Here is a 9447-nt window from a genome sequence, read left to right on the forward strand (position 1 = left end):
TATGTTATCTGGATACGATCTAATAATGTCATTTTGCTGTTGTGGTATTTAATTTTACTGATTTCCATGCATGGCTTTGATATAGTCTCCTTTCAAAATAAGTGTACCATAAACAAAACAGCAAACTGATTCTTTTAAAAACACCTTTAAGTATATGAGTACCAAGACAAGACAGGGGCAAGGCGAAGTGGTAAGGGCAGCGTAGCCTCCAGGAGAGCTGTAGGACCCCAGGGGGATCAGAGGGAGGGCTGGTTGAAGCAGAGAGGGCCTCTGGCTCCCTGAGGCTCTCCAGAGGTGAGAGTAGGGAGGGGGACAGCCAGGACAGGCTGCAGGCTTCACTGAGAAGCCAGAGGCTACGGGAGTTTGCAGGGAATGGCTATTAACACAAGCACACAAGCGGGAAGGGAGATGGAGAGTCAATCACAGGATGGCAGAGTGCTTTTTCCCAAATCGTCCTCGGCTAAGTGGATGTGGGCAATCACTTCTTTGGCAACTACAGAAACTCGAGGTGGGGGCCAGTGAGACAGGAGAAGACAAAGGGAAAAATGACACCAGCCACAAGCTAGCTCACCAGGAACCTTGGGTCCAGTGTACCAGCCTTGATCCAGGCACAGAGGGATTTGACAGAACACGTTAAATGACTGGACACAGGTCTTGGCAGAAGGACAGCACCACAGAGAAAGAAATATGTTAGTGGGGTTTAAGGATGCCTGGAATCTGCTGGGAGAGGGTTTCAGTACAGAAGATCCAACATATCCAAAGGGACAGGAGGTGGTAAGCTTGACATGGCCCCAACACAAGGGAAAATCTTGAAGCACTGAAGCAGCCTGGAGCTTGGGCGGGGAGTATGCAGCGAGTGAGGTTAAAGAATGCCATGCAGTTTGGTTTCTACCGATGTGCACGGAGCACATGCCAGGTGAGCCATGGCTGTTTCAGGTGGAGGCAGGGGCAGCCCCTACCTGGAGGGCAAGCTTCCACCTCAGAACAGTAGAGTAGGTCAGCCACAAGGGCACAGGCCACCAGGGGGCCAGCTCGTCCCACCAAGTGCAAGCAGCCTCCATAAATTTTCCATTAAGTAATGACATCCTGGAAATCTCTAAGCAATCTCCCTGAGGCAAGATGAAGCCAAGGTAACTGATTTCTAGAGCTTCTGGACTGGCCCATGCCTTCTCTCTTTCCAAAGGGACTTGCAGCAAAACCAAGGGATGGGGGACTTTCTTGTGTCCTGGGCTGGTGACCACCTTTCTTCACCTTCATGCCAGGCCCAGACAGGTCCTTGAGCCAAGAAAGCTGAATTTCCTGCTCATAAGATGAAGGGAGATTTTTCTACAGAAAACCTGGACTCTTGAAAAGCCTCATCTTGGTACTTTAAACCACTACAAAAGCCAAAGCACCTTCCTAGCTAGCCAGCTAGCTCACATTTGAAGCATAGTAACAGTTAAATCCTCACAATAACTCTAACATTGCTTCTGGCATCATTACTTTACAGATAAGGAAACTGAGGCAGAAAGAAATAACTTATCCAGGAAGTAGAAAGACCAGGTCTAAGCACCCAGGGTGGTCCTAAACCTGGCACCCAATTCCTAGGCAGTTTAAGTTGGTGTTGGAACCATAGAAGCCCCCTCGCCACCCTCCCCCCCACCCCCGCAAGCTGAACACACATGCCAGAAGGGTCCAACATACACAGTCATGACAGGCTGGCCACCATCCCTAACATAAGCTAGGTACAAGATCGACACACATAATGACTGAGGTCAAGTCCATGAGGAAGGAAACTGCAGCACGTCGTAGTTCAAATGCAAAAGCAGAACGTGTTCAACAGATGGAACTTGGCAGCCACAGTACCTCAAAGTTCCTTCTAGGAGGCTCCAATAACCACCAGTGACAAGTGACACTCATGGCCCCCACAAGGGGAATCACCAGGTAACATTAACTGAGCCATGAGACACCCAGGACTCCCATTCTGTACCCACTCCGGGCCTGCGCAGCACCTACACCTCAAGAGGCCATGCTCTGACCCATCGCAATGCTGCTAAGCCTAGACAGCCTGCATGTTATGGCTCAGCCTTCCCATGACCGCAGGAAAGTAAAATCCTCGGGAAACTTCAAGAACCCACTCTTACCAACAGTGAAAAAAAACACAAGGGAAATCAGCCAGAACCTCTAGTCTGTTATGAGTCAAGGAAGAGAGGCACCAGTGAGAAGTCCTACGGTGGTCAGAGCCAGCAACTTTTCTAAGGCACATATCTGGCCAGGTCAGCCTCCTTGGGTAAATTCTTCCCACAGCAGTCACCCCCGCCCCACACTACCCAGGGCCCCAAGTATACATGCTCCAACAACACAGCCACAATGGACCCCCATCACCGTCACCTTTGCCCTTTCATTTGCTACCTCTGCTGCCAAGACACATACACACCCTGGCCCACAGCACCCGGTGCTTCTCTGATCTCTGTTTAGTGGCTTCCATGGTCAGCTCAGTGCACACATCTGGGAAGCCTCGGGCAGGCCCATCTTTATCTCATTCCTATCCTCTCAGCACACAGCATGTGTACCCTACAGTGACCACACATAGATTGTCACTCCGGGGCTTCCAGCTCAATCTCAAAACTCTGGAAATGGAAAATACTCTCATGTGGACAATGTGGTAGCTGCCAAACTCAGTCACTTGCTCAGGCAATGTGTCCTCACACAACCCAGCCCTGGGACTAGTCAACACGCCACTCTCCAGAGTGGTTAATTAAGCTATACTTGGGGGAAGTATCATGAAGGAGGACGGGGCTGCTCTGGCCATGTACAGGAGAGAGGGACTTGCACTGACCTGCAGGGACAGGGCAGCACCCCTGAAGGAGGGAAAGAGAACAAGACCGGGAAGCGGAGGAAGGGAGTATTTGTGTCTATGGTGGGGTGGGGTGGGGCAGCAACAGAGCAGGTTATCTTCAACCACAGTTTTCTACCTAAAAGATTAAAAATGCTGCTCCCTCTTCATCTTCACACTGACCTATGGCCAAGAGGCAGGAGCCACCATTCACCCTGTTAAAAGCTAGCTGGAGGTCAAAGGGCAGGAAAAAAATTTCACCTATTGTTTTCAACCCAAAGAAGCTACATGATCCAACTGGATGCTCTACTTTTGGATCTACTCCCAACAGAAATCCTACATGTTCCTCGTTTACAGGAATAAGAACAAAATGAAGCAAAGTTAGACAGTGCTGTGGTTCCCAAACTGAATGCCAAGGTGCCCAGAATGTCATGGTGAACTCAGAGGGGCACTGCAGGAACTCTTAGCATTAGCACAAGGCAATTAGTAATTTAAATGTTAGATTGCACTATATTCCTCTCATCAATGTCACAGCTTGCAAAGCATAGCGTTCAGCAGTTGCTATAATAAAAAGCAAAGACCACATAAAAATTAATATAAACAGGAAATGCATGTGGTAGTGTCCAACCTGGTTCAAAGGTTTGAGGACTTGTGCAGTGCCCACAGGCACAAACACCCCATTAGAAAGTAACTACTGTTATGTAAGAATATTTATCCTTTCAACTCCTGTGTTAAATATTTTCAAACAGCTAAACAGTTGTTGGGACATTAGTACTTATTCAGTTGTTTGTACCGAACTACCTAATAAACAAAATGTTGGCTATTTCCTTTGGCCTAGGAGCACTGAAAAAACTGAGACGCTTAAGCATGTTGTGAATCAAGACAGTTTGGGAACCTCTGGGATAATGAAAATAAAAACGTGAAGGTTTCCCAAGTTCATGCCTGCTTTCAACAATGCTATCACAATATTTAAGAGATTTGAGAAAATTTTAAGGACAGTATTTAACAGACAACACAACAGTAACGTTATCCAACTTTCAACAGAAAGTATTTCATTTACTTTGACACTAATCTTATTTATAATCTAGCCAACAGTCCAGAAATGTAGAGATACAGAAAACAAAAAATCCAAAACAAGTTCAGAAAGTTGGGACATTTCCCACTGTGATGGAGATTCCACTTGTAAAGCTGTAGCTGTCCCACGCGACCCCCACTTAGCTCCTATCTTTTGTCGGGGCTCTTAGGGTCTCCAGGGCTTTTGTTCTGAACCCACTCTTCACAAAGCAGCCTGGCCCCAAGCAACCTATTCCCAGACCAGGAAGGAGATGAGGAGGCAGGACAGAGATAAAGAGATGTGCAGGGCAGGTTCAGTGCTGGCATTGAGGGCAAGCAATCGAGAGGAAAAGAGAAAAGACCACAAATGACTGTCCAGAAATCAGCTGATTTCTAGAGATTCAGTTCTCAGTTCCAGAGGCTGAATAAAACAAGCAGGCTGGGACCAGCTATACTTCGTACTTGTAGTTCCATCTGAAGTCCTGGTCTCTCAGCCCAGTGACCCTGCCTCAACTTTGTCCTGTTGATTCGGACTTACTTGCCTCCTAAATTGACAAACACGTAGACAACAAGATGCCAGGGAAGACAAGAGCAGTTGTAAACATGAGTGTCAGTTAAGGGAAGGCTTTCTGAATTTGCCTGTGAAATGTGGTGACCACACTTAGCAGAGCTTTACATCATGACACATACTAGGAAAACTCGCCAGGAGGTACCTGCTGCTTCCTGGGCCGGAACCCTAAAAACCACTTGACCTACATCGGCTTAGTTAATCCTCACAGCAATCCCCCAAAACAGGCAGCTGCTTCATCTTCATCATCATCATCATCATTCCCATGGTAACACAGAGGTAGAATGACCTAGTCGGCTGGAGGTCACTTGGCAGTGTGTGCTTCCAATGCTCTGCTCCATAGCTGTCTCTGCTCACCAAGCACAGCGGGTCCTCAGCTTGGCCAGCTGTACCACGCTTCTGTGTCCCCATAAGCAGGCCTGCCTTACCTGAAGAAGCACCTAAGTGACACATGGCCCACGAAGCTGGGTCTCAAGACAGATTTCTAGTAGTGATATTGCTAAAGAATTATTTCATCCCTGTAAACAAATCAGAGCTCAGACAACTTCCCACAGCACCTGGCCATCTGCTTACAAAGAGATGAAGCCCCAACTTAGGTGAAATCACACTTCCCTGCGGAAGCCCTAGAGTATAGGACAGGGGGAGTGGACACCAAGTTGTCATTTATGCTTCTCAAGCAGTTAAGAGGCCCGAAGGGACATGGCTTGAATCTGTTTTAGGCCAAGCCACGAACCAGTGGATGCCAGCTGATACCAGCCCCTCAGGAAATTACAAGTTCACAGTAGCATATACCATTCAGGCAGAGGAGGTCACCTCCCTACCCTTACAAGGCTCTTGTGTAAAGATCTGGGGAAATGCTAGCTTCTACTGAGGGACAAAGAGAAGGGGACAGGGGACCCCAACTCTGGTAAAAACCTGGTAATTTCTCAATATTAATATTGTCAATTTACATCTTATCTCATCCTAAGAACATCTTTGCTGAAATGCTGATCACATATCGGTATCAGAAAGCCCGTTTCCCTCATAGGTTGCAGAGCAGCAGCTATCTCACATTCACGATGACTGCCCTGTTTAATTGTGCAATCTGTGTCAGTGGGGAAGCACAGGATTACTTTTCCATCTGACCGGCTCAGGCAGCTGGTGAGAACAGCAATCGTGTCATCAGCCAGACTGCACCGCCTGGAGCAGGGCCAGTGGCTGTGCATCAAGGCAGCTCTTAGAGGCCTTAATCCTCCTTCAGGTAGCGTGTACACACCCTGCTCCCCACCCCTTGGACCTGCCAAGCAGGGCCCCATTACCTCAGACCATGCAGCCTGCCTTTCTGCTAGGAAAGAGCATGAACCACACTCAAGCCCCCTGTCCCTCACTGGAGGGGACACAGATGCACAAGAACCTCGCACAGCCAGGAGGACAAAGGGACTGGGCAGGCCACAACCCTGCCAACCAGAATTCCTGTCTCTTTGCTTTAGAAACTGATCAGCAGGCCAATTAAACTAGCGCCCTGGGAATGCTGCACCATCTCCTGCCTGTGAAAGCTGCCAGCAGCTGGAGGGATGAGCAGCCCAGGCACAGTGAAGGTTCCACTGTTACATGTGGCTTACGTCTGGCACTGATGGCTAAATCTGGGTGGATGGATTCATGAATTTAAAATGCTCCTGTGAGAAGCATGCAGCAAAACCAAAACAAAATGATGATGTGCTCAAGATCCAAACTGTTGGGTTGAAACATACTTCCACAGGGACAGGCTAGGCTAACTTTTCCTATAATGGGCTAAAGGGTCAATACCGTCAGCTCTGCAGGACACAGTCTGTTGAAATACTCCATTCTGCCAGGGCCAGAACATGAAAGCAGCCCGACAAACCTTAAATGCACCTGGCTATGTGCCAATGAAACTGACTGGCACACAGGCCACAGTCTGCAGCCTATTCCATAGATTTCTAGACTTGGTGAAGGTCAGGCACTATGACACTGCATTAGAAAAGCAGAATGCAAAATTAGAGACAAAATGAGGCAACGATGTGCAGGTGAGCGGGCACATGGAACCATACAATGAAGTGGGATATGGTAGCGGGTCAACCACACCTATTTACATTGAAAAACCAACCAACCCACCAACCAAGTAGCACACACACCAGCAATGCCCAGCCTCTTTGCAATCTGCCCCTTTCACAAGCCCCCACTGGCTTCTACTGGTGTCTGTCTGTCCCTGCCTGGTGAGCTGGCCCCCAGGGACTGCTTCCCAAAGCAGCCGTGATCTAAGTTCCCAAAATAGAGGGTTAAAGATTATGATAGAAATATCATGTCATTAATTCAAACTATGCATTCCCACTGACCCTGGCTGTGCCCTGAGTGTGTCTTAGGTTGTGCCCTTCACAGGTAAAGAGTGACATTTTCGGCTGGGCATGGTGGCTCACGCCTGTAATCCTAGCACTATGGGAGGCCAAGGCAGGTGGATCGTTTGAGCTCAGGAGTTCGAGACCAGCCTGAGCAAGAGCGAGACCCCGTCTCTACTAAACATAGAAATAAATTAGCTGAACAACTAAAATATATACAAAAAATTAGCCAGGCATGGTGGCACATGCCTGTAGTCCCAGCTACTCAGGAGGCTGAGGGAGAAGGATCACTGAAGCCCAGGAGTTTGAGGTTGCTGTGAGCTAGGCTGACGCCACGGCACTCTAGCCTGGGCAACAGAGTGAGACTTGTCTCAAAAAAAAAAAAAAAAAGAAAGATAGAAAAGAAAAAGAAAAACAAAAAAAAAAAAGGAGTGACATTTTCTCCTGGTTGCCTCTTTTAAAGCTATTACTCCATCTCCTTTACTTGTCTTCACTTTACACCTTTTTAGTTATTTGTTTTCCAACATAGCTGGTGCCAGGTATGCAGCACTGGGATTCATCTGCACCATAATGTGAAACAAAGTTAACAAAACTGTGGATTCATGTAGAAAAACCCTTCTTTGAGAGAGACTCCAAGATGGGCAGAGAGCGATGTGCTGAGGCGGGCAAGGCTGGGCATTTCCCTCTGCTTACAGGGGGTTTCCTAGTAGGAAGGAAACTCAGGGACACTGGAGAACGAAAGCATCTGCAAGGCAGCAAGAGTGAGAGACAAGGCTTCCTGGAGGACACGAAGAACTGAAATGAGAAAGAAGTTGAAGAGTGAAAAACTTAGGTTCAGTCAAACTAGGCTGGTAATCTGGGCTTGGGCTGCCCCTGGCAGAAAGCTTCCAGGGATGATGTCACACTAGTCTTCTGGAATTTTCCCACTTCAAACAAAAAAGTTCAAATCAAGTTCATGATCCCCATGAACAAAATTTAAAACTATAAAAAAGAAAACTATGACACTTCCAGCACACCACACACCAGGGAAGCACCTTAGTGTCAACTTCCACCTATGTGTCAAGGTCAAGCTGTTTGGGAATTTGGGGGGGCCAAAGAAAGGGAGATGAACTAGATGCAAACGAACCATCTGCATGGCCCACAACCACGTTGCCTGTGGATGAAATGTTCCAGAATGCGCCAGCTCAGCACACAGGCCTGTTGCATGTAAGTAGAAACAAAACTGAACACATGGAACAGACCCATGAGTGGGGAAGGTGGCCTTCCAATCAGCTTTCCTACAATTTCGTCCACTGGGAAGCAGCCTGGATGAGTACTAAGCAAGAACAAATCATGCCTCTAAGTTTCTTCTCAAACCCGCAGAGCAGTGGACAATGTGACTCAAGGCATCCCTGGAACCCACCTATGCTCGCTGGGGACACAAAAGGGACACAAAGCCCTCTCACACAAATGCTTCCAGAGACACTACAACGCTGACACCCCCCACCAGGATCACTTTAACCACAGCCACCAAGAACCCTCTCTGGGAAGCAAAGCCAAACTAGGCCTTCAACGGCCAAGAGGAGACGTGGAGACACAGCAAGGAGCCAGGAACAGACAGACAATCCACAAAAGGCAGGGCATATACTGACTCGGTGTTTAGAGATGCCAGAGCCTGGCTACCTTGATGGAGAGCTGGGATTGATGGGATGATCTTTTCTTCAATGACACTACCCTGGGCCTGTGCTCTTCATTGTGAAACTTGAGTTTTAAAACAAAAGATCTGGAAAAAAGGAGGTTACATCAGTTACTATCCAAGCACTCTCAAAAAGTGGCTCCAGGAAAGATGATTTTTCCTCTCACCCTGCCTCACCCTTCATCAGGTACAGAATCACCTTTTTCAAAGAAAACGAAATACAGAAAGTGACACAAAATTAATGTCAGAGCTGGAAAGACCCCAGTCCCTGGTTGACAAGGCAGGAACTGAAGACAGATCCAAGCCCAAAGACGACCAGTCAGTGAGAGCTGACAGTGTCTAAACTGTCAGATTTATATGTGCTATACACCCCCAGGGGGACAGAAAAGGCCAGTCCTGTATCTTCAGGACTGTCACCCTGTTTCCCTAGGGCGACAGTCAGTGCCACCCTAGGGAACAGACCAAGGGGCCCTGCCTTCTCTCCAGCTGTGACTGTGTTCCAGGCTTCTCTCTCCTCAGGCAAGAGTAAGCTACTCAGACACCCCCTTCACACACTGCTAGGAGGCCCCCAGCAAACATTCAATGTCTACTTCTGCCCAGACAATCTAACTGAATTAATTTTCAGAATGCAAAGGAGACGAATGAACAAAACCCACACCATTCAGATGAGAACAGCTAAGGAAGCAAAGAACTAGGCAGGGATGTAATGCTTCATGAGAGTTCATCTTCCTGTCTGCCATTAATTACACCTAACTTCCAAGGAGAGTGGATGGAGGTGCCGGAGAGAAAAGGTACAAAGCATGTCTCCTCACACATTGTCCTCCAGCTCCTTTCTCCAGCCCTCGTAGGTAGCAGTCCTGGGTGCTGTGCTCCAGGTGAGCCTGAAGTGCAGGCAGGCTGGCATCTTGCAGACTCAGAGTCCGTCCCACAGCCTATGTTTACTCCCCCGCAGATGTGGTCAGCTTGTCCTTCAAGTCCACTTAGAAGAGTAAGAGCCACTTAC

At 48.1% G+C, this 9447-nt stretch overlaps 1 protein-coding gene across 2 annotated transcripts in view; it reads right to left on the reverse strand.

Annotated features, from left to right (window-relative positions):
* The window catches only part of BRD4 (bromodomain containing 4), a 47526-nt gene extending 39022 nt beyond the window's left edge, over positions 1–8504 (reverse strand). Inside the window, exon 1 of one of the 2 annotated variants that reach the window (XM_045549499.1) lies at positions 8432–8504. The gene's annotated coding sequence lies outside the window, so the exon portion shown is untranslated. The remainder of the gene's footprint in view (positions 1–8431) is intronic. The other variant, XM_045549507.1, reaches the window with a different exon arrangement.
* Between the last annotated feature and the right edge of the window lie 943 nt (positions 8505–9447).

Source organism: Lemur catta, chromosome 1 (genome assembly GCF_020740605.2).
Source record: "Lemur catta isolate mLemCat1 chromosome 1, mLemCat1.pri, whole genome shotgun sequence".
NCBI lineage: Eukaryota > Metazoa > Chordata > Mammalia > Primates > Lemuridae > Lemur > Lemur catta.